General features: G+C 36.1%; 1 long non-coding RNA gene across 3 annotated transcripts in view; it reads left to right on the top strand.

The window, feature by feature from the left end:
- The window catches only part of LOC141492650 (uncharacterized), a 191,528-nt gene that overhangs the window by 61,524 nt on the left and 105,219 nt on the right, over positions 1-24,785 (top strand). The window lies entirely within an intron of this gene.

The following is a 24,785-nucleotide window of genomic DNA, read 5'->3' as shown; positions in this document are numbered from 1 at the left end:
GGAAAGATTTAAAAATCTATTGTTTTTATTCCGGAGTGGAAGCTGAGCCAGAGGGGAAAAAGTTTCTGTAATTTTACTAATTTTCTAACTATTTTATAGCACAGTTAGAGGCAGCTAGGTGGCATGGTGGGTAGAGTGAGGACCTGGAATCAGGTAGGCCTCAGTTCTAATTCAACTTCAGACAAATCACTTAACCTCTATTAGCCTTAATCCACTGGAGAAAGAAATGGCAAATCACTCTATTATTTTTGCCAAGAAAACCCCATAAAGGGTTTTACATGACTAAACAACAATAATATTAAACAGTATGAATTTGCTGGTAAGTCACAGCATAGGTCTATGTGTTGTTCCTGATATGTCATACCTGATAAGTTATGTACCCATCTAAAAATATCCATATTTGAGCCTCATATTCACTATATGGTACAGGTAGTATAGATCTTATTCTTCCCCTTGCCTTGAGGAAGTTAACCCAGACCAGTTAGTGACTTATGTTTAAGCAGCTAATAAGTGTCAAGGGCACTTTACTCATTATGTTACTTTATATCAGTCATGTGAAGAAGTATTCAATAAATTATTGTATTATGGCACAATAAGGAAATGCCCTCTAATATCTTGAATGGAGAAATTAGATGAGACAAACCATCACTTCCCCAGTATCTACTGCTCCTATTTGTAGTTTATTTTTCATGACCTAGTACCAATATCCTTGTCTTCGAACTGCTGCTACAAGCTCCTTTCCCTGCTTCTGCCCTTGCTCTTTGAATTTGGTTATCTTTGAACACTTGTCTGATTTGTCATGACAACCTATCGATTCCTATTAACATGGTCTATTTCTTCATGAAGGCTTTTCTCCTTAGCCTTTGTTCAATGGTCCATCCCACTGTGTAAGAAGTAGGAATTAGAGTTAGCTGGTGTCCAGCAATTAGAGGGAAAGGGGTACAAAAGAGGTTAGCCTAAGACAGGATCATAGCCATCAAGAAGTTTACAATTTATTTGGGGGAAAGGCATAAATACAATGAAACAATAGGGAGCTAATATAGGTAGCCCAGATCACAATTCAGAGCTTGGAGAGATCTTCATAAACTTTAATAATTAGAGAATTGGTTCTAAATAATTGATCTCTTTTTTACCCCCTTTTAGTTGGAGAGATTTTTACATACATTCAACTAGAGAACATTACAGGGAAACATAAAAGCAAGTGCTTAATTTTATGATTTACACCAGAAATACAATTTCTTTCTACCCATATATCCATCCTCCCCACTTGACCAAGTCCCTTCTATAGGCAATAAAATTTTAAACCTATCTGGTGTCTAGCCAATATGGGTGGGAGGGTTGAGACGGAGAGTAAAAAAGAGATTTGTTTGTGGGTTTACTCTTATCTGACATCATTAAATTCTAATCAACGACTGTGGCATATACAGTAGCCACCCTTCAATGATTTAGGGGGATATATATACCCCAAATATGTGAAGACTTCCCTTGGTCATGAAAGTGGCTGAAACAGGCACAGTGGAATGCTTAGAGCTTGATCAGACATTGAAGATGAAAAAATCATCCACTGCTACCCAGACCACTGATAGACATCTTGACGTTTGTCTTGCCACTGGATTTTGATGACTCTGGAAGATAAAGTGAGGTTTATGACTTCGTGCAACTCTGCCTCGTTTAAATCCAATTCACTCACTAGTCAAGATATCACCCCATGGTGACATTGGTTCTCTTTGAAAACAAAGGATGAGCACCAACTGTTTCAAAATCATCCCATTTGATATTCATGTCTCCATTCTTACCCCTGCCCCCCATCCATCTTTCATCAGATTCCAAAATAATCTTTTTAAAGGCTCAAGCTCACATGTTTTATAAACTTTAGAGGCACACTTTTGCCTCTATGATACAGCACAAACTTTTCAACCTGTCATTTAAGGTTCTCTACAGTCTCAATCTAATCTCTCTTTCCATGCACACTATGTACCAGTCAAACTGGAAGTTCCTTGAATTCAACATCCTTGGGGGAAGGAATTTTGTTTTGGTTATTCAAGGTAACCACAGAGCCCAGGAAATTGGCTTGCATAGGTAATATATTCCTGAAAGCTCTCTTGCCCAAGTCTCATTGGTTCTGGCAGGCTGGGTTTCTGAGGGTGTAATCTAGCCTAACACTAATTTCCAAGCCCTCATAATACTGCTTCGTATAAGCAGTAAGTAAATCAGTTCTTTATAAGGGATATTTACTTAAATTGCATGGCAAGATCAGTAATTAAAAAATATTTTCCTATAACATTAGGAGAATACTCTCACACAAATACACTCAGTAGTCTGGTGGAAGGGAGAGAGGAGGACTGGTGACAAAACTAAAGTAATAATAGTAGCAAGATACATGTATATCATACATAAGTGGCCAAAGCAACTCAAAAATCTAGAAACTGCAGGGCCTTTGAAAACCTAGAATTTTCTCTCTCCAGAAGGTTGTCATGAGCTCTGCAGTGGATGCTGTAGGACATGGTATCATGAGATGCTTCGCTGGGCAGGCTCCTGGAAGGTCGTAGTGTTTCTGTGGGCCTGGAAGCTCAGCTGGGTCTGGTCCTACCACAGTGTAGAGTTTCAGCTAAATAAGCCATGAAACTGTTCCATGGCCAAAGGCCATTTTAGCTGGAGGTCTCTCCATCTCTAGGAGCTGACTGTGCTGGCGACCAGGATCAGGTGCTGCTGCACAGACTGGACAATTGCTGGACATTGCCTATCTAAAAAAGCCAGGAAGGTCACTCTGCTCCACGTTGGATGAGACAAATTCCTCAGTTGCTAGTGTCTTCTCTAGACCCAGCATCTCTGTGAGATGGATAGTCATTGACGTTGGGCTTGCTCTTCGGTGGGCTGCTGACTTGGCTGGAAGATATGATAGTTGGATGGAAGGTGACCGTGTTCTTTGCAGCTCAAGTGCCATAGTGCCCTTTTAGTTAGGGCAATGACAGTTTAGTGCTAGCCTAAATGCCTTTCGATTTCTTTAGATCCTGAGTCATAAGATGTGAGAAGTCTTCCTTCTCTTCTTCTACAATCGTTACCCTCATTAGCAACCCTCTATTGCCTTAGGTAGATGAGTTTGAATGTAGTAAGTCCTATTTCCCATGCTCTTTTGGGGATCTTATGTTGCTCAGGAGGAAGGAAGAAAAGTATGAATATATTATATACTCTTGAGGCAAGCTCCTTATTCCAAGGGCCTCCTTGGACTCTTTCTAGGGTAGAGAATATCTATTTTTCATTTTCCTCTTTACATTTCTATGTCATTGTCTTTTTAGTCTGGCAGATCTACAGTCTTTGCAAAAATCTCAATGGGATAACCTCACTACCCTTATTTATAGTAGACACTTAAACTTTTTTTGATTTTGAATTTAAAATTGAGTTAAAGAGCTAGACTTGAGTCAGTTTTGCTACAACTTAGATTTGTGACTCAGAGCAAGCCATATCTTAGTATCTGGTCCTGCATACTTTCATCTATGAAATAAGGATTATACAAAATAATCTGTAAATATCCTTTCAGTGTTAAGGAAAAAAGAAAGATAGAGGTTGAAAAATTCAAAAAGGGGTTTATGCAGGTTAATGGTATCAAACTCAAAATAGAAATGGAGGTCATTAAACCATACACAAGGATCTAATGATTTTAAAAACCACATATTAACATTATCTATGTCTATTTTTATTTATTTCTTTTAGATATTTTCCAATTACATTTTAATCTAGTGCAGGCTGTTGGAAATGACCTGAGAACTACATTTTTGATGACTCTGATGAGACCTGAGGAAATGGAAAAATCTGATCCATAATATTGAAGACTGGCAGCAAGTTTAAACAGAGAGGCAGCAGCAAAGTTAGAAGAATGATCCCAAAAGATCAGTAAAGAGAGTTAAGGTATCAGGTTCAAGTAAATTCTTGGTATCTGACTCTGTCTGATCTGCCTTTCCTGGTGGGAGTCAATCACATAAACAGACCAACCTAGAGGTTTGCAGATGAAGGCTATTGAAAACATCTGACAGAGTGGATGTATATGCAGGGGTGACAAACAAGTAAAGTCTTTGCCAGAGGAAGTTCAGATAATATTGCAAGAAATTCTTAAACCAAGTAAAATCAATAAGTAACTATTCTTTGGGTAAAAATTCAGCTTAGATATTAGTGGCATTTATTTCCGTTTGAAAAAAGATATATTAGAGTACCAAAAAAAGAGCAGTGTGTGTCTGTGTGTTCTATTTTTTTTTTTGCCCAAGGCCACACGGCTAGGTAATTATGGTCGGATTTGAACCCAGGTACTCCTGACTCCAAGGCCGGTGCTCTGTTCACTGTGCCACCTAGCCGCCCCTAGTGCGCCATTTAGCCACCCCAAGTCTTCTATTTTTATACTTTCTGTAGAGAGTAACACATGGTATTTCTACTGAGATTGGTACATAAAGAGAGGAGCAATATTCATCCAAATTGAACTTAATGGGGAAAAATATTTGATACATGGTAAAGGGAAAAAATTAATATAAATTATCCTTATTTCCACCCCACCCCCACTCCAGTTTTGGATGGGGGGAATTTTAAAATAATGAAATATTTAAATGGAAAAAAGGATACATAAAAAAAAATCAAATTTATCTAACTCCTGCTTCCCCCAGAGAGGAGCATTATGATTTTTTTGTGGATATTTTTTGAGGAAGTATTCTACATAAAACTAATAAATAAATTTAGAAAGCAAGAAAAACACATTTGGCTGGTATATATAAACTTGTTCTTTGTCTCTCACGGGTGAAGATTATTTTCATGGCATTTTTTATGAATTCTTGAGTTAGGCTAGTTTGAGTTTTAATGATTTTATCAGTTTTGTCACATTTCACATACCTGTTTCCCCATGAAGAAGTTAGGTAGTATTATAGTGTTTGCTGTTCTCTTTTTGTGATGTATTGGCATCCAAGTCATCCATGTCCCTTTCTTAACTTCATGACTACATGGATCAGTTGATAGACTCAAGGTTTTGGAATTAGAAAGAGTTGAGTTCAAATGTGGCCTCAGACAACTAGCGGCTGTTTGACCTTTGGGTTAGTCTCTTAATGTTTTTCAATTTCAATTTCCTTATATGTAAAAGGAAGTGAATCTGATATATTTGAAGGGCCCTTCCAGTCTTTTGAACCTATTAAACATGGTACAGACCTATCTTTTCCCAATCTGATATTCATTTGGGTTTTGGGAATAGGGTTTAAGTGAAAGACACTTGGATCTCTGAATTCAATAGTTGCACTTAACTCTATATGTCATTTCTAATTTTAAAGGAGTCTTTTTTAAGGGTTGCTATTGTAAAGACTCTTAAACTATAAATAGCTCGCAATAACTTCTTCATTTTTCTCTGGTCTATTTTCCTTTGCTCAGTTTGGGAAGCAGGATTTCGGTTTGGTGTTTAGAATTGAGAAACTAGGTCACATATATGCAACAAACATATTTAAATGAATTTAGAAAGATTACTCATGCCATAGGGTGTGTGATTATAAAGTAATGAGATTTATTTTATTTTTTTAACCAACCTGTGAGATCATAGATCATAATTAGAAATTATGCAGTCACAGAATCACAAAACTTCAGAGATGAAAAGCACTTTTATGGCTATTGAGTACAACCCATATCCAAGAAAAAAGGAAAAAACCCAATTCCAACTACAAATGGTCATCCGATTTTGTATGAAAGATTTTGAATGAGGTCACCACTTGCAAAGTCTCTCCTTTCTAATTTTGGATGTTAAGAAATTTTTCACTCTATCAGCTATTAAATCTATTTCTGTAACCCATTGGTCTAGTTTTGCCTTCTGAGTCTAAACACAAAAAAGGCAGCTTGATCTCTACCATGGAATAGCCTTTCAAATATTTGAACATAGATATCTTGTACACTCAGAGTAATCCTTTTTTCCAGGTTAAATGTTCCCATTTTCTTTAGTCAAGCCTTATATATGGTATGAACTTGAGGTTCTTCATAATATGGATATTGTCCGATTTATAAAAATCTTTCCTAAAATGTGGAGCCTAGAACCTTAATCTGTACTCCAGATGTGGTCTTATCAGGGCAGAGTACTATGAGACTATGACCTTCCTATTCCAGAATTATGCAACCCAAAAAGGAATGTATTAGGTTTTGTGGTTGTCACATTCAAGCTTGTAGTCCATTGAGACTCTTAGATTTTTTTTCCCCAGATGAATTACTAGCTAACTACTTGTTCTCCATCTTGTACTTATGAGGTAAGTTTTTTAAAGGATAAGAATATTACATTTATTCATCTAATTAGACTTAACCCAATGTTTTATCCTGCTAAGATTTGTTGGGGGTAGAAGTGTGAGATCCTGATTATTCTGTCTAGAGTGTTATCTATTCTTCCCAGGACTCGTGGGAATACCTGCTGTGACAAATTTATAGAAGTTTATTCACAGACATTGTATAGGATGGTAAAATGTGAATGGATCATGATCTGCTTTTTTAGATCGAATTTCCAATATAGATCCAATGGAGCATTTGTTTTATTTGCAAATGATAAGGGAAAGGCAGGAGGGAATTAAGGATTCATTAAGTTCCTCCTATGAGGGGGACACTGTGTGAAACATTTTACAAATACTATTCCATTTATTTATTTAATCATTCATTCATTCATTTATTCATTTGTTTATTTGTCCATTTATCTATTTAAGTCAGGAACAAAAGTATTCAACAGAATGGGACTAAGCATGGATTTATAGAGTATTAGACATTTCCTTCCTAATTGGCACCAGGGCATTCAATCACTTCTCTATTCATGGAATTGTTTTATCACTTAGCCTACATCTTTCTAACTTTTCCAAAATAATAGAACAAGAAATTTCAAATACTCTACTAAAGTCTAGGTAAGCTATAGTCCAACCCTTTAATTTTATGGATGAGAAAACTGAAGTCCAAGGAAGTTTTTGACTTGCCCAAGATTGCACAGGAAAAATCAACATTCCATCCAAATGAATTTTGTTCTTTTCAAAGCAAGTCCCCTTAGAAGGCTATTCTATGATTCCTGGAAAATAGTTTCTCACCTTTGTAAGAATCCTGCCCTTCCATTAAGTCTCCTCTCTCTGGTGACCCCAGTCACTGGAAGATCTTTCTTTTTATCCATCATAGTCCATAGTGTTCCCTACCCTGCAAATAACCACACACACTTATTTAGATGTAGGTGTATAAATATATATGTATATTAATCTGTTTACATATTTATTCATTCATTCTGCACTATTCTATGCTCTAGAAATGCAAAGACAAAAATAAACCATTCCTTACTTTTTTTTTTTTAGGTTTTTGCAAGGCAGTGGGGTTAAAGTGACTTTCCCAAGGCCACACAGGTAGGTAATTTTAAATGTCTGAGGCTGAATTTGAACTCAGGTACTCCTGACTCCAGGGCCAGTACTCTATCCACTGTGCCACCTAGCCACCCCAACATTCCTTACTTTTAAGAAGATTGTAGTCTCTTAGAAGAAAATATCATATCCTCCTGCTAGAATTTAGGATTTTTGATGGAAGAGTTGGTTTTATTTTTGTTCTTGTACTCCAGGACTTAGCACAGGGTCTTGAATATATTATACATTAGAGCAGCTTATTGGAGTATTAAATAATATTTAAACTATTACTCAAAATGGTTTAAAAATTAATCTTTTGGAATTTGAATTTGTGTCACATTTTGGGCAATGTCTTCACTGCTGACAAGTCTTTTTCCTTTGGAGATTGGTTGCTTTCTGGAAACAGAAGTCATTTGTGATACCAAATAAGTAATAGATGACTTTTCTTCCATAGTTAATAAATTGGATCACTTGCTTTTAGACTTAATAAAGTCCAAAGAAAGATTTCTTAAAATACATATTATAATGCAATAATAGAACATATAGTTTAAGTAAAGGTAACTTTGGGGCAGCTAGATGACACAGTACATAAGAGTGCTGAATCTGCATCAGGAAGATTCATCTTCTTGAGTTCAAATGTGGCCTCTAACTGTGTGACCCTGGGCAAGTCACTTAAATCTTGTTTGCTTCAGTTTTCTCATCTGTAAAATGAACTGGAACAGGAAATGGAAAATCATTCCAATATCTTTACCAAAAAAAAAACGCAAAACCAAAAGCAAAATCCAAATAGAGTCACAAAGAGTTGGACAGAACCAAAACAACTGAAGAACAATAAAAGGTGACATCTATGAAATAATTATTTATGCTACTATGGGAACCACTTTTATGAACTCAACTAAAAGGCATTCTGGTATGTTCTTTAAAACAATCTTATTATCAGACATTTTAATATATGTAATAGTATTTAGAATCTATTGTATTTGTGTTTTCATTGGACCTAGTAGTAATGATCAGATTGCAAAAGCAAAGAATAGACTAGAAAAAGAATAACTTCTTGAAGACAAAGACCTGTGTTATATTGCTTTGTGTCACGCATAGAATTGAGAACAAGACTTTGTTCATAATAGCTCCTCAATAAATATTGATCAACTGGATTATCTGCTACAGTAATGATATCTGAGTCATCATACTTTCCTGCCAGAAAGAAACTACAAAGCTAAAACTTGTCTGACAAGTCAAGGATTCATCAGTAATCATTTAACCCTAGAGTGTCTTCTTTCTGGAGATACAAACAGCATAAATCCTTAGATCACTGGAAGCCAATATTTTTTTCAGTTATTACATATAATGGATGATATTCTGAAACAAAAAGTTTTAATTATTATTATTATTATTAAATCAGAATTATTAAGTTTCTTTGTTCTTGATATTTTCATCCTTTTGATGAGTTTTTCAATGGTGGATACAAATCAAAATGTTGAATTACTGTCTCTGAGTTTGTAGCAGGGATCAGACTCTGTCTTGTTTGAGAAGGGTTCAGATATAGTAATTGGTGAATGTGCAGTCTTTCTAGCAATGGATGTCATAAGTCAGTTGATAGACATTCATCCTTGCAATCATCTGTAAATGATTGAAACCTGTAGTCTAGTTCTCTAGGCTGTGTATTCCTTAGGAATAAAAAAAATAAGCCTTTAGCGATGATGATTTTTCTTGCTATTTAGAACTTTCCAAAGGTAAATATAAGCAAATGGGCCTTAGATGATAAAAAATAGATAGATTAAACATAGAAGTTTGATGAACTCTGTATCTTTGTGGAGGGTGATTATTTTGATGTTAAATTGATAACTGACCTAAGTTAAAGGGATCCTAAATTAAACCACACAAACTCCATAAAGGACACCAACACTTGATATCAGTATATGACATGGTACTGGGTGTTTATCTCATAATGCCCTTTTTTTGAGGAGGTCTGAGTATTTCTATACACTCATGAAGAGAATTTTACCAAAAATGCATGCGATATTAAAATCCATTCTTGTGTCACCTGAACCATGCCAGGAAAAAATTTGACATAATCAACTTGTGTGTGTAATGTTAAGACAATACAAGGTAGGGCTTCATGTGACAAATTTATGGGAGGACATGCAGGAGAATTGTACAGGTAAGGATGGGTTGTGATATGCATCAAGGGATGAGGTCACAGAACCCTTGGATTACAAAAGAGTAATGACTCATTGTGGAGCAGAAGTGACCCTAGGGTCTCAAAGGTGATGCCAAATTAGCACAGACTCTGGCAGCCTTTACCAAGCTGGAAAGAATTCAAGGATGGCCTAGCAAAGATTTGTTGTCTGAGGACCAGGCTAACTAAATTCACCAAAAGACTGGCCCCTGGGTAATAAAGGTTGGGCCAAAGTACTTCAGGAAGCCAACTGCTGAAGTTCAAGAAACCATCTACTTGAACTTGTCAGTGGAAAGAATACCCATTCTGTTAAAGTCCTGGATGTTTTTCAAATTGGATTTGGATCCCATCTGAATATTCCTTTAGTTGAAAAGCTGTTGGTTGCCAATTCTGATCCGAAATATGAAGCTTTCTTCCTTTTCCCCCTCAAAATCCATGTTACCCTATTTCATCCTCTTGGGATGTCAAATGAGTACATTCTTAAGATTTTTATGAATGTGTTTGTTCTTTAATATTTAGTATTCTAACAGAGATTCTAATAGGCTGCATTTTAAAGAAAAATGAAAGCTAAATATTTCAATTTTATAAAAATGGCCAAAGAATTTTCCAAACTGACCCTCATCTGAGATTTACATTCTACCTGAGATCTTGCCTGCTACATCTATTGAGAAAAACTTAACAGCACAGTCAGTTGAATTAAAAACTTTTCATCTTGGCTGTGATTACACAATAGAATTAGCAAGCAATCTAGCTCTCCTTCTCAGAACAGACTCTTACTCACAGTGACGACAAACTGATTAATACAGAAACTGCTCTCACTATTGGTTTCTGTGACCAATGCATTAACCCCAGGCAGTGTCTGTCCGTAAATATTGATCTCACTTTTTGTCACACACTTTGCTTGTGACACCCTCTCTAAGTTTAACTACCCCAAAGATAGAAAAATGGCACTGGCTTTTTATTTGGGGGGGGGGTGAGGAGATTTAAGAAGGCAATCAATAGACTTGACAGAGTTGGTCTCTCATCTTCTAGATCTGAAGTGAATTTAAATATTCTTTTCTAGAGTTTTATAGTATGCTTTCCTGCAAATCTGTTTGCCACGTTCTCTGTGTGCTACTCTCAGGTTTCAAACTTCCCTGTGGATGAGAGAACATGCTGTTATTACTTTTTAATCTTTTTGGAAAACTTAGATGGACATTCATATCTAAATGGGTTAAACTTTGGCCAGCTCTGATAAACTAGGCTGTGTGACTCAGGAAATACTTTGGACTGGCAAATAGAACCAAGATCAGATTCCTGCGTGTGCAATATGTCTACATTCAAACACCACCCCTCTCCCTCACTTATCTCCCTTCCCCCCTGAGTTTTAGACAGTCTGCTTGTGGAAACTTTGGGTACCATGCTCTGAACAGTCCTCTATCTCACATAGAAGAACAGTGACATCATGGAGCTAGGGTTGAGTCATGCCAACCTGTGACCAGGCAGGCACCTTTCCAATCAACAAGACTGTTAAGAGTCTTGACAAAAGGACCTGGAGTTATTTGGAGAAGAGGGATCAAGGATGACCTGGAGTCTTACTCATGCCAGACTTCCCAGGCAACAGGATCAGGAGGCAGCCTGTTTTTTTCTTTTTGCTGAATTGCAAGATGACTTTAATGACCAAATGATTTAGCAAATATGAGTCATTTCCTCATTTACAAAGCATAGGAATTGTCAGAGAATGACTGGCTTACAGGGCAGGTAATGTTTCCTGCTGGGAATGAGCTTTTTTCCAAAATCTATACCATGAATATAAAATAGAAGTTTTTAACCTTGGATTTGAGAATTTAAAACAAACAAACAAATAAATAAATGCAGATATATATATACAAAGAAAATAATTTCAACATAATTGATTTCCTATGTAATCCTATATATTCTATTTCTTTCCATTAGAAATACCATTATTTTGAGATTTCCATAGACCTTATCACACTGCCAAAGTGTTAACACACAAACACACACACACACACACACACAAGATCTGAGAACTCCTAGTCTTTTTTTTTTTACTAGAAACACTTCAGAATCCTAAAATATGTATCATTGTTAGCTAATGTTAACTTTGGTATCTTTGGAACAGATAATAATCACCACCTAATATTAATAGTAATGATTATTATTTTTATAGAGATTTAAGCTTTGAAATACACTTTCTCTCTTCAGAGACTCATAAGAGGAAGGTATTGTAGATAAGTTAAAAAGATTCAGAGAGGTTAATTAGGATGAGTCCTAACATTGAATAGCTTACATCATAGCCCTTTCTTTCTTTTCCCCCCTGACTTCTGTCTCCTATGTTTTGTAATCAGACATCTTTGCCAAATACCTTACTTTCATAAGTTAGCTTGGAAAATATTTATTTTTAAAAATTCAAGAAGGCAAATACGTGGACCCAAAAACATCAGTGCAGTGCATTCCCTTGATCATCATCAAATAGCATATTTGCTTTCTTCTGGAGTCTTAATAGGACTTCAAAGAAGTGAAAGTAGGATCCTTGGGGGCTATTGCACTTTTCCCATTCATTTACAGCTTATTCCTTGAGTAAATTTTCTTCCCTAATGTGGATGTGCTATAGTTCCCTTCTAAGTAGAACAGTTATGTGTTATTATTTTTAATAGAAAATTCTAAATTGTGAAATATGACTCAAAGAGAGATATACAAGAATTAAGCAAATTTTTTGAAAAACATGTAACCCTGGTTGTTTGACGTGGACATCCTGGTTAGGACTAGTAAAAACACTTTGGTTAGGGCAGGCTAAAAAAAGAGTGAAATTCCAGACTTGTACCCCTAATCTACCAATTAGGTCATATATTTTCCTTCTCTTCCATCAAAGCCAAAAGGAGAGTGGAATTCTGTCCTGTCCAGAGACATATAGGTAATAATGATATCTGACAAACTTAGCAGTTTGGAGGATAAGGAAAGGGAACAAGTATTAAACAAATTTCTATTATTTGCTTAAACCTGGAGAAGAACTGAGTCTCATGGTCTCAGGCTTTATTCTTAACATCAGACACTTACCCTGACCCCAATATTGTGATTCATTGAAAAGGAAGGATGAATAATAATCAGATCACAGACTAACCCATTCACCATTACTAGAAAGACAGAATGAGTTCTTCCTATAAGTATTTTCTAAACAGTCTTAGCATGCTAGAATATTTTTTTCTGCTTTCAACATCTTTATATAAAGCTACACTTTGTCTTATGTTTTAGAGCTCAACTAAATCTTGACATCTCATGGAAAAATAAATATACTATATGTATGAAAGTGGTGGGTGGGATACAGGAGTAGGCCACAGGACTCCCTCATATGTGTGCCCCCCCCAAAATTATCCTAATTTTAAAGCACTCTGTGAGTCAGTACTTATTCAAAATCATTGATCATGAATTCCTCCCTTTATATTTAGGTAGAAGATATATCATTGCAAATCAAACAAAAAGTCAAATAGAATAGAAAATAAAGTAACAAGAAAAGATTCCTTCCAAGAACTCAGAGGGTAGACAACACTGGTGGAGGAGTCATATGGGTGGCATGTGGGTGTGCTTAGATACATGTGTGACCTAGACATATTCATGTGGGGCAGAGAGAGGACATTTTTGACCAGGGAATACATGGTCAGAACAACTCTCGTCTACCATGATGATAAGTCATCATTATGATCTCTGTTACTGGATATTCATTTTTGGGTAAGAGGTCAAGTTTTAATGGATGTTTATTGGTTGTTTTTTAATGGATTGCCAGTACTGGGTAAGATAATATTGGTAAAGACCTAATCAGAGATAATAGCACATAGTAGAAACTTAATAAGCGCTGTTCTCTTCCCCACCAAGCTGCTATGTAATGTCAGTTATTATCGCAATCTATGTGTCTCTGGGCAAGTCATTTGGACCAATGAAGTAGGTAAGAGATTAAATTTGGGGAGGAAAATGTGACTCAATTTCAGAGAAATTTTTAAAAAAAGGACAATCTCTAGATTCAGATACCAGTACAGTTTCTAATTCTTTCTTGTAGGAGATTAAGGAGCATCATTGAATATTAGGGAATAGGCACAGTATAAAATAGACACTGTAGAAAGATAAAAACAAGGTAGTTGGCAAGACTAGTCAACGTAAGTAAGAAAAGATAAGTTGAATAATTAGAAGATGAAGCAATTTGATAGAGAGGGAGGAAGTGGGGCAGTTGGTGAAGTAGATTGGAAATTATAAAAACCCAAAGGGAAGGAAAAGTAAATGTTGGGGAACTATTGAAATAAAGGAAAAGAGATAAAGATAAAGAAAAAGATTGAGATTGTCTTTAGTAATATTTAATAATAATTAAGCATCAGATGTTTAGGGAGGGATAACCACCCTCAAGTGGTTTTAAGGAAAAACTCAATGGAACTTAGGGGAAATTGTATGATGATCTGTATTAGGTCTGCCATATTTCTATTTCTATCATAACTTAAGGTCTATTATCTGTGGTCCTCATGTAGGCTAATCTTCTTAGAGAGTCAGTCTTGAATAATAATGCTTCTCTATATTCAAGAATAATTGGGAGAATGAAGAAATTATACTAAAAATTCATTGGGAAAAGAAGTGAATTCAAGTTGAGGAGGAAAGCTGACATGTTGGGTAAATGGAGAATAGAAGAAAAACAAAAGAAATGGAAGAAAGAGGACTTGATGAGGTGATCCATGATGGACTATTGCTTGCAAAGAATATGGATAAGTAAAATGTGTTTGTGTGTGTGTGTGTGTGTGTGTGTAAGAGTAGCATTGGGCAAGAAGAATACATGTATTCCTATTATCTGTGATCCTAGGCTCATGGAAGTTCATTATAAGAAAAACCTCATCCTATAATATCCCTTCAATCTTGGTACTCCAGCCTATCATTACCTTCTGCAACTGGCCATGAACTCAAAAACCTCCGTGTAAGAAGGGAGCTCAGAGGAGACATCTCATTCCTCACTGCTTTACTCTGTGATTTCTCTGATTTCTCCATCATGCTCCTGCATCAAGTATCTTCCTTGGCATCCCTTACACTTTTCAGTTACTTTTTGTTTGTCATCTTCCCTTGTTGGATTATAATGGAGGCAATGTGATTGAAGGCAGGTACCACCTATCTTTTTTGTTATTTGTATCCCAGAACTGAACATGATGTCTGGTACGCTGATAAAAGTGTACTATATTTACTACAGACTACTTGTGCACAAAGAGGACCTGGATGAGGACTTTGAGAAGCAAATGTGCCACTGAGGCATGTTATATAAAATCAATGATCAGTATTTTCAATTATCCAGATTATGTGTAAACACCTTTTTGACATACCTTAATTATAATTTTGTCTTTCAGAAAAAATACAGATGAAATTTTATTCTGTATTTGATTTTCACCAACAAGGAAGAACTAATTGCTGGTGGGGGTGGAGGGGAAGTGACCATTCCATCCTAGAATTGTGATAGAGAAGAAGAAATTTGGACATAGTCTGACATTTAGCCTCAATTTTTTTTGAAAGCAAAGAATTCATAGTGGGGGAAATACCACAGAATCCCATAGATTAAAATGCTTTAGGAAAAATTAGCTTAGGTGATCCGGGAGATACTCATCTACTGAAATTGTGGAGATATAAAGGAAACCAATTACAGTTAAAATGAAAAATAAGATTTTTTTGGAAGAGAATAACTGGATACCCAGGAAACAAATTAGACAATTTCCATTTAAAACTCACAGAAACAATATTTAAAAAGATGGATATTATTTTGGAATTATCCCATAAAAATCATATCAGGAATGCTGGACAGTTCAGGATGAGTTAAGGCCAATGAGAGAAGTCAAATAAAGTATGTATGTGTGTTTGGGTGTTTGTGTGTGTTTCTACTATAGTGGGAGAAAAAGAAACTCATAAAAAGGCTCATATTTTATCTTGGGGTAGACAAAAGAGTGACAAGTGATGAAGGCAAAATTGTTAAACTCTTATTTTTGAATACCTGGATTCATCTTATTTTGCACAAAAGAATGATATTAATACTGGAAACAACAGAACAAAAGTGACTAAAATGATCAGTCAGGAAGTCAATCAATACATTTGTTAAGGACCTACTGTGTATCAGACATTGTGCTAAAAGGGAAATGATACCCAAGATAAGTGAGGCGAGAGCAAGGTCACAAAATCTGCAAATTCTTGACTACTAAGATTGATATTGATTCCTGAAAATTCTAAAACCATTTAAGAGGTAGTTGATGAACAGTTAGGAAGGGAAACATATAAAGAATCATCATAACTTTATCAAAAATGGGTCCTAACAAAAATAATAATTTCTTCTTTTCTGGCAGTTAGATGTAGTTTACCAAGATTTTAGAAGTTTTTGATAAAATACCTCATAGTTTTCTTGGGTAGAAGATGGAGTGATAATATAATCAGATGAATATAGAACTTGTTGGATAGACAGTTTCAAAAAATATTTGTTAATGGTTCAGCTATCAGCTTGGCAGGATGTCTCCATTGGAGTGCCCCAGGGAGTTGTGCTTGGTCCTATGTTTTTTAATGTTTTTATCAATGACTTGGATCAGAGATGTCAAACACGGGGCCAGCAACATTTTCCCAGTGTATTCTGAATCAGATTAAAATGTAACTGGGAAATTTTTGGAAAAAATAAAAATAGAATAAAAAATAGACATTATATTTTAAATTTGTGTTTAGTAAACAGGGATTCATATATATATATATATATATATATATATATATAGAGAGAGAGAGAGAGAGATGAGAGAGAGAGAGAGAGAGAGAGAGAGACTAGTGACTCCTATTTTGATGCTAGTGACTTGGATAAAAGCATGGATAATATGATTATCAAATTTTCAAATACACTCCAGGGAAGAATAACTAACACAATGGAAGATAGAATCAGAATCCGTAAGAAACTTGACAGGTTAGAGTATTGGACTAAATCTAATATGATGAAATTCAATAAGGACTAAATATGAAGTCCTGCCCTTGGGAACACAAAAGTCACCTTCACAATTATAAGATGGAGGAAGCATGATTAGAAAGCAATTATTCTGAAAAAGAAATGGGGGTGGGTATGAGTGGACAATAAATTTTGTATGAAGCAGTTTTATGGTTTTACTGACAAAAGAGTTAATGAAATATTTTCTTTGGAGGTCAGTGAGGTTAAGTGACTTCCCCAGGATCACACATTTAGTAAATGTTTGTGGTCAAATTTGAACTCAAGCCCTCCTGAGTCCAGGACTGGTGTTCAATCTACTACACCATCTAGCTGCTCCAATTTATTGAAATCTTAACCTGTATTAAGAGGAAAAATGTTCAGAAGAGGGCAGAAGAAGAGGCTTTGAATGTGTGACATGAAGTTTATTTGAAGGAACTGGGAATATTTAGTTTAGCGAAGAGAGCTCAGAACTCATGTAAAGCTATCACAGGGGGGTGAGGAAGGGAGGGATTAAATTAGTTCTTTTTTGTTCTCAGAAGACGCATGTAAGAGCAGCAGGTAGAGGATACAAAGAGGGCAATTTAGAGTTGATATAAGAAGAAACTTCCCAATAATCACAGCTGTCCAAAAGGGTTGCCTAGAAAGGAGGTGGGTGAATCTTTCTTAGAGGTCTTCAAGCATCGACCGGATAATCACTTGTTGGGGGTGTTCTTCTGAGTTCCTTTGGTGTATGGGTTGCCCTAGGCCACTTACATACCTCTCAACTCTCAGATTTGATTGGTTAAATTGTATCATCTAGAAAAATGGGGCTATTAATTCCTATCCAACTAAAGCCAGGGTGCTGATGCAGAAGGTCTCTTCCAGCCCCAAGATTTCTCTCCACTTCTGTGATTCTTGAACAGCTATCTTCACAAGTCCCTATTTCTATAACCTCCTGCAATCTGACTTCTATCCCAACAATCCTACTGGGGGAACATTATTAAAAAAAACAACAACAATGTAATCCAACAGAGTACCTTCTATACACAAAAAACTAGATGATCTCATCATCTGCAAACATGCTGTAGCATCCTATGGAAGTCCTGAAAGACAAAGGAACTTTCCCATAGGCAGTATAATAAGTTTTCATCAGAGGGAGGATTTGAATCTGGGGACTCTAAGATTAATCCTCTATTCTTATCTATATCTATTCTTATCTGTATCTATATTCTATATCTTATGGTAAGGAATTGTATTTTTATTTTAAAAATCCTCCTTAGCATCTGATGCCTTGCCTCAGTAGTCTCTCAATTAGTATTTGTTGAATGATGGTCCTAGGACATAATTATGAAGTACCCTAACAATCTAGAGCAGTTTACTTAACTCAACTCTGGGACCCAGGGTGCACCCAACAACTACATCTATTTAAGTGGTAAATTAAGATAATTACCCAGCTAATTCAAACTTCAAAACCCCATCCATACCTTTTAAAGACATTGGAGGATAAAATTTCCCTCTCCTCACCCCAATTGATCTAGATAATCAACTCACTTCTACTATTTCAATGAGATATTGTAATCTGGAACCTACAGGTGATATCACTATCATTTTCCTTTAAGATATCAATGTTTAGTGAAAAATCGCATTAAATAATGAATCCTCTCAAACCCTCTTTGACCAGGGTATTCCATTCTGTACTTTTGCTTGAGAATTATTTCATCTCTTTAGGTTTAAGAAATGTTCTCTTAGAAATAATTTTTTTTCCTTGTTGCAAAGTATTGCATTTTTCACTGTGTCTGGAATAGATTTAGAAAAGAGAAACTGTGCTCCAGGCCTTTCTATCTAATGTAGTGGGACTATTGTACAATTAATGACAAAGCAGTGGACTTATTAGGGAGATAAGAGGAGTGTCTGTAGAAAGTGTAAAAGACTGGACAGCTAAGAAGTGCAGTGGATAGAGTCCATCCCTGGAGTCAGGAGGACCTCAGACACTTAATAATTACCTAGCTGTGTGACCTTGTGCAAGTCACTTAACTCCATTGCCTTGCAAAAAAAGAAGTACAAAGAATTTGCTCTTCCAAAATTTCCCATAGAAATAGCATATATATAGAAGTAAGTTAATTATAAGAAAACTATTGTTCAATTTCATTTCTAAATTTTTTAAATTTTATTGATCCTATGCTTAATTTTTGTGCAGCTTGATTTAACTGTTTTTAACCTAGAGGTCACTCCTACAAAACAGAAAAAAATCATTTAATTTTTTTTTTTTACTAGAAATTGTCCTGGGTGACTGTTGTACTACTAAGCAATGAAAGCCAGTATTCAAAAGTCTATAGTCTTAGCAAACCCAACCCCCACAATTGAAGATGTTTTGTTCTGTTTTGTTTTTAAATAAATGCTGACTTTCCATGCTTATATACAAGTTGCCCTAAATTACTTTGACTTCTGAAGGAATAGAAAAGATTAGTTCAGAAAGAGTATAACTTGCTTACCCACTGTGACTTGAGAGTATAACTTTACTAATGGAGATGTTGGTCAGGTTGACAAAAGAAATTAATAATTTTTCTCAATAATTCTGGCAACTTTTAAACGAAAATATCACTTTAACATTTAGAATCCATTAAAGGTTTCATAGCACCTTATATCCACACTGTGAAGGACCTTTCTCAGTTTTTTTTCTCCCTTCATCTCCCAGTTGCACATGCTTTCACTTCTAAAGTTATTTTTTATCTACTCTGCATTTATAATGATATTAATTTATTATTAATGTATTAATTTATAATGATATTAACTCTAATCAACTCACTTAACCCTATTTGCCTCAGTTTTCTCATTTGAATGATAGAGCTAGAGAAAGAAATGGCAAACCACTCCAGTATCTTTGCCAAGGAAGCTCAAATGGGGTCATGAAGGGTAGATCATTAATAGACTAAACAATAACAAAAAAGCGTTTATGTAGCATTTTAAGGTTTCCTGAGCATTTTATAAATATTACTTCATTTTGCTGTCCATCATTTATTTTTGAAGAGGACCAATAACATTAGGAGGATATTCCTTGACTTGAAAGAGAATTGAATTTGATTGATGCAGAACTATGTAAAGCCATCAGCTTCACTCTTACTTCATGCTACCTTTACAACAACTCTTAAGAGGTGAATGCTGTCATTATTCCCATTTTACACATGTAGCAACAAAGGCATGGAGATGTTATTGATATGTCCAGGTTCACACAGCTTGAAACTGTCTGAGAGTGGAATTGAACTCATTTTCCTCACTCCTGATTTAGTGCTCGATCCACTTTATCACCTAAGTGTCCTTACATATCTTGTCTTACACATAGTCATTGCTCCATAAATGATTGGTGATTGATTGAAGTGGGTAATATAGAAATTAGCCCAATTTTCCTGATAAGGATACTTGCCCCAAATCACTTGACCAGTGTTTACCAGTTTTCTTCCTTACCTAAGCTTCAGTCTTGTGTGCTCTGTGCATTCTCTGCCCAGATCACTGATATACAAATAGTTTTATTTCCTTCACTTTATCTAGGTCATGGCCCAAATTCTCTGCTTGATATTGCCAAAGAATTCTTGACCAAAGTTTCAGAACAGATCTGTACAATCTGACCCATTCAGGTAATCCCCTTCTGTGAAATGGCAATCTGAGAAGACAAGTAATTCAAGAAACTTGTATTGTGGTTACTTTATGACCAGTTTCAATGAAAGGGTTCATGAGAAGTACTCGTTTCAAGGAATTTATAAGCTGATGAAGGGGAAAGAACTAATGATTAGTCAAATTCATACACTATCAAAAAAACATGCAAATAAAAAGAACAAATCTGAAATTAAAGAAGGAAGGTGTCAACTTGGTAGTTTTAGCTGGTAGATATTATGAGGCACTTAGTTAACAAAATGGATAAAATTCTGGACCTAGAGTCAGGAAGAACTGAGTTCAAATATGCCCTCAGTCCCTCATTTAGCAATGTGACCTTGGAAAAGTTCATCAATGGCTCTGATCCTCAGTTTTATCTGTATAATGGGGATAAATCTTTACCTCTGAAGGTGGTTGCAGCAAAGAAAAAAAATCAAAACAAAAAAGGCTAGCATTTATATTGCTTTTTTATAATTTACAAATCTCTTTATAAATATCATCTCCTTTGATTTTTCACAATTGGAGAATGAGTTAAATGATTATTCCCATTTTACATCAGAGGAAATGGTCAGTGATAAACATTGCCTGATTCTTTCTGATAAAAGAATCCAGTCTACCTGACTCCTGGTTCTTCTCTCTGTCCACCATGCCACTTAACAATTCTATAATGCTTTTAAGAAAATATCACCAGGGGCAGCTAGGTAATGAAGTGGATAGAGCACCGGCCTTGGAGTCAGGAGTACCTGGGTTCAAATCCAGCCTCAGACACTTAATAATTACCTAGCTGTGTGGCCTTGGGCAAGCCACTTAGCCCCATTGCCTTGCAAAAACTAAAAATACACACACACACACACACACACACACACACACACACATCACCAGAAAGATCTTTATATATTTAACTGAAAAACAAAAGTAACTATCCAAAGACAATCATGTTGATTCATTTGAAAGTAGGAAATTTACATTTAAATGGTATGGAGTGGGAGGGAAGAAAGGGCATGGAAATGTTATTCAGGTAAAAATTTCTTTTAAAGTATTAAGATGGGGGCCACTTAACCCCATTTGCCTTGCAAAAACCTAAAAAAAATTAAAGTATTAAGATAGTTTTGAAAAATGTTCACCTTTTCCCCCATAAAAGACCTAATAACAAGAGCTTTATCTTTATAGAATGTCTTAAAATTCAGAGTGCAGTTTCAGTTTAAAACTTAAAGGTCCTTGGTTAAAGGCTGCCCTAAAACTTTTGGAATTCCAGATATAACATTTTACTAATCATATCTCATCTGAACCTCACAAAGATTTTATGTGATCAGAACCATGATTGTTATAAGTTCATATGACTCATCAGGATTTTGAATCAATCAATCAATGAATCAATAAAGATATTCTAATCAGTCACCTGTTAATGTGCCATTCATTGTGATGTGAGCTGGAGATCAAAGTCGGTTCTCACCCTCAAGGGCAACTATAATTTAGAGGAAGGGGTCAACATACAAACAAAATGTATGTGAAGAAAGGTATGTACAGGATAAATAGGAAATGATGAAAAGAAAGAAATCACTGGAATTGCTACCTATAAAAGATAGGATTTTGGTTGGAACTTAAAGGAACATGGAGGTCAGCAGTTAGAGTTTTCCAGACATGGTCAAAGAAAATGATTGGAGTCAAGAGATGAAATGTTTGAAAGTTTGCTTAGACCTGAAGACAGATCAGATTAGGAAAATCACTTTGATTTCAGCATGGAGGTTGATGGATTGGAGTGGGGAAAGACTTGAAGAATGGATAGACCATAACGTTAATCGTGTGAGGTGATGAGGGATTGTCCCAGAGAGGGAGCAGTATCAGAGGAGAGAAGATGTATCTAGGAGACATTGCAAGGTGAAATCAGCAGTCCTTGGCAACAGATTAGATATGAGAGGGGGGTGAGAGATGGGAAGGAATCCAAGATGACATCAAGGTTGTGAGCCAGAGAAACTGGGAGAATGGAGTTGCCCTCTACTGGAGAAGGTAGGAGGGGGTAGTTTTTAAGAGAATAGATGAGGTCTCTTTTAGACATATTGAGTTTGAAATGTCAGATGTCTGAATATCAGTTCAGGTCAGCAGAAAAATTGGGATGGGTTAGGTAGATTATAGAGTTATCAGTATAGAGATAGTGATTAAATCCTTGAGAGCTGATGGGATCACCAGGTGAAGTGGTAGAGAAGCAGAAGATAAAGAGAATCCAGGACAGAACCCCGAAGGACACCTAAAGTTAGGGGTTATGACCTGACGGAGGTTTTAGCAAAGGAGACAGAAAAGGAAAGATCAGATGGGTAGAAGAAGAACTAGGGAAGAATGGTATCCCCAAAATGTAGGGAAAATAGAGTATCAAGGAGGTGAGAGTGCTCAATAGTGTCAAAGGCAACAGAGAGGTCAAAGAGAATGAGACCTGAGGAATGGCCATTGGATTTGGCCGTTAAGGTCATGAGTAGGTTTGAAGAGTTTGGAGGAAAGGCAAGGTCAGAAGTCTGATTGTAAGTGGTTAAGAAGAGCGAGGAGGGGAGGCTAAGTGGTGTAGTGGATAAAGCACCGGGCTTGGAGTCAGGAGTACCTGGGTTCAAATCCGGTCTCAGACACTTAATAATTACCTAGCTATGTGGCCTTGGGCAAGCCACTTAACCCCATTTGCCTTGAAAAAAACCTAAAAAAACAAAACAAAAAAAAAGAAGATGGAGGAGAGAAAATGGAGGCCCCAGTTGTGGATGACCTTCTCAAGGAGTTTAGCTATAAAGGGCCTTGATTTTGTTTCTGGTCACAACTGTCAGTGGTAAGATGCTAACCCAGATCACTTCTAATATCACTGTCCCACAAGATCATCTCATGTTTGCATTATAATCTTGGGGCATTTCTCTTTTTCTTATCATCAAACAGGGATTCCAGGTGTCACAGCAAGTTGCCAAACTCTACATTCTGGAAATCATTAAGAAGACTTCTGTTTTCTCTCCAGCACAGAAAAATGAGACTGAAGAAGAGGGTGGGGGGGGTGGGGGCTGGGGAGGATGGGAAGTAGGATGGAATTCAGTACAACACACCCCGTATTTGGTACAAAGGAAACCTAGATAAAATAAAAATTGACCCTTCTCTCAAAGAGTTTGCAGTCTAACTAGAAGAGGTGATGTCCAGGGCTGGAATAGAAGAAATGAGTTTGAATTTGAGCTAGTTTAGACATGGTAGTCTAGCTTTTAAAAAGATGAGCTCCTAAACTTCAGCTAGGCCAAATGGTGGGAGAAACAAAATACCTTCTGCGAATTGTTCTCTAATTTTTGCCAAGCTTCTTGTGGAAGGAAGCAAAGTAAGCCTGAATTTTTCAATAACAGAAGGGCATAACTATCTGGAATGACAAAATGTCTTTAAGCACTGCAAAGTAGTGAGTTTGTATTTGGGATTTGCTGCAGACACTTGAGATGGTCACTAGCTCATAGGGATTAAAAACAAACAACCTTAGGAATGACTGAATTCTTTCAGTTAGGATCTTGTTTGGGTAAAGTTAGGTGAACAGGAAAGGAAAAAGAAAAACAAATGACTGAATAACCTAATGTGTTTCTTCTCTTGGTCTTTCTCCCTTTCCCTCTCTCCTGAGAGATAGATAGATAGATAGAGAGATAGAGAGAGAGAGAGAGAGAGAGAGAGAGAGAGAGAGAGAGAGAGAGAGAGAGATTACATTGTTTTTGAGAAAGTTGGGGGGAAAACCTTCAAACTGTCAATTCAAAGAACTTTTAATTCAGTGGGAGAAAATCAGTCACATCTGTTGTTTAAAGTGACAATCTGATTAATTTATTTGGGGATCAATTTAGTCATGACAGTTGATATGGTAAACACAGGTTTTTAATCATCAATGTGAACACTGAGAGCCAGAATCCCAGGTATGTTTTTTTGAAACTCCTCTTTAGGAACTACCTGCAGAGTTTATCTGCGGTAGAGTTATTTAAATATTCCAAAGAATCAGATGTTTGTGTTTTAAAAGTGGATTTGAGTTTCAGTCTTACAGCTGTTATTTTCCAGGTGATATTATGGTAATTGGGTCAAGTCCCAGGATACTACAGTGAAAGTCATTGTCACATAAGAGATCAATCAATCCATATCTCTAGAAAAAAGCAAGTGGATGGGGAAAAACATAAACAAAAACAAAATGGATAAAGAATACCTTTTGCCAAGGCAGCCCAGTAGTGCAGTGCATAGAACACTTGCCCTGGAGTCAGGAGGACTTGAATTCAAATCCAGCCTCAGACACTTAATAATTACCAAGTTGTGTGACCTTGAGCATGTCACTTAACTCTATTGCCTTGCATAAACAAAAACAAGAATATTTATTGCCCATATTTTGATATACATTCTGATGGAAACCAAATTAGTCAATGCTGAATATCTATAATAGAATCTACATAAAAATATATATATATATATACATAGCTATCTTTATATCTAGCTAAATATTTGTCTATATAGGATAGGCATTGCACATGTACACAAGCTGTGTTTATAATGATTAGAAGGAGACCTGAAAACTGGATTGCTTTGGAGGAAATTGCGCAGTACTTTCAATAATTCTAATCCTATCAATGATACAAGACCCCATCAACATTCTCCACCAATTCTCTCTGGTCGCAAATCA

This window comes from Macrotis lagotis, chromosome 7 (assembly GCF_037893015.1).
Source record: "Macrotis lagotis isolate mMagLag1 chromosome 7, bilby.v1.9.chrom.fasta, whole genome shotgun sequence".
Taxonomy (NCBI): Eukaryota; Metazoa; Chordata; class Mammalia; order Peramelemorphia; family Peramelidae; genus Macrotis; species Macrotis lagotis.
Note: the sequence above shows the minus strand (reverse complement) of the source record. Positions and strands in the feature narration are given on the sequence as shown.